Source organism: Canis lupus, chromosome 1, assembly GCF_011100685.1.
Source record: "Canis lupus familiaris isolate Mischka breed German Shepherd chromosome 1, alternate assembly UU_Cfam_GSD_1.0, whole genome shotgun sequence".
In the NCBI taxonomy this organism is placed as follows: Eukaryota; Metazoa; Chordata; class Mammalia; order Carnivora; family Canidae; genus Canis; species Canis lupus.
The window spans coordinates 123,545,857-123,547,762 of NC_049222.1; positions in this window are offsets into that span (position 1 = coordinate 123,545,857).

The window sequence follows — 1,906 nt, forward strand, 5'->3', positions numbered from 1 at the left end:
TGTATAACTAAAAATTTTTAAAAATTGATAAAATAAGAAAATAGCTGAAAAATATAAAACTGAAAGCTAAAGAATAATTTAAAAAAAAAAAAAAACAAATGCTATATACTGTTTTTCCAAAGAGCTGAAGTTTTGCAGTTGTCTATGATCAGTAAACTTGATGTTAGTTAGTTGTTCCTGCTAGTCTGGGGGAGGGGCCTGTTGTGCTGATTCTCAAGTGTCCTTGACTGGATGGAATTGGGCCTCCCTTACCAAGGGATCAGGCTCAGAATAAGTGGCCCTGAATTGCATTATGTGGTGTTGTTTTGCTCCCTGAAGGATTTCAGCACTGATGGAGGGCGGTAATGAAAATGATGGCACTCTAATTTCTAGCCCTGGAGCTGAAATTTCATACCCCCCAGTCTTCAGTGAGCCCTCACAGAGAAACAGTCAATCACTTTTGTCTCTCTGGTTTCTGTTCCAACTCTGTGTTCACCCAGTCTGTGACTCAGCATTTTACCTCAAGCATGGGATGCAGTTTCCATTCCTCAAACTTTATGGACTCTTGCTATAGGAACTGAACTCATTCCTCCTGAAGGCCAACTGAACAGGCAAGTGGCTGACTCACTGGCTGTTCGCTTGTTCGTTCGTTCATTAATTTTCAACAGATTCCCAGAAAGTCAAACCCTAAATAGAGTCTTTTGACTAATTAATGTAGTTTATTTGGTATTTTAAGTTACATGGGAAGCATTGTCAAACACATAATGATAAGCCCTCTTAGATTATATTAGGTGCGTGAATGTTATAGCTGTTCCAAAAATTAAATGAAATTCCTAATGTTTTAATATGTCCTGGTACAGTGTAATTAGGGTTCTATTCAAATTGTTAAAATACTGTGTGTTACAAAAAAATAATCAAATCTTCTTATCAACTGCACCATAATGAACTGTCATTGGGTCTTTAACCACGTCCATTTTTTACTCCTATGTCATTTACAGGTATTGTTCTGATGCTCTTGCAAAAATAGGGTTCAGCTTCAAGAAGATTCACAACAAAGACTTTTGACAAATACCGGTTTCTGGTCACCCAAAGATCATAAAACTAAAGTATGAATTTCCAGAACTAAAGAAAAAGCTGCATTCAAACAGAACAAAAAGTAATAAATAACATGGAACTGAATGAATTCAGGAAAAATGATGATTGATTTGTTTGTTTCTCTATATGGAAAAAGATGACTGTTTTTAATGACTCTTGTTCAAAACATTGTTGATCTCTTCATGTTAGCTCTTCCAGATTTTATTCATTTATTTATTCATGAGAAACACAGAAAGGGGGGAGGGGCAGAGACCTAGGCAGAGGGAGAAGCAGACTCCATGCCGAGCCTGATGTGGGACTCAATCCCAGATTCCGGGATCATGCCCTGAGCCAAAGGCAGATGCTCAACCACTGAGCCGCTCAGGCGTCCCTGCTCTTCCAGATTGAAGGAAACTTTATCTCTAGAGATATCTATAACTTACAGAAATTTTATGAAAATGTTGTTTTGTAAACAAAATATTTTTTTCTACCTACCTGTAACCCTCCAGAATTCAGAAACTTTCAGTGGGTATTCTTTTTTTGTGTGTGGCAATTGTAAATCATCTGCATAAATCCTGTGGGAATCTGTTTTCGCTGTAACAAGACACCATTGTTACAGGATTGGTTGGATTACCAAGGCCTTGACTAAAATGTTATTTTTTTTCCTCCCCAGCCCACCAAGATTTTATTTTTAAAGTAATCTCTGCTTCCAACATAGGGCTCAAACTCACAACCTTGAGGTCAAGAGTCGTGCTGTCTACTGTCGGAGCAGGCCAGGTGCCCCTGAAATCTCATCTTTAGACGAGATGCATAGACTCAGATAGGATCAGACAGCTTGGAGAAACTCAGATCG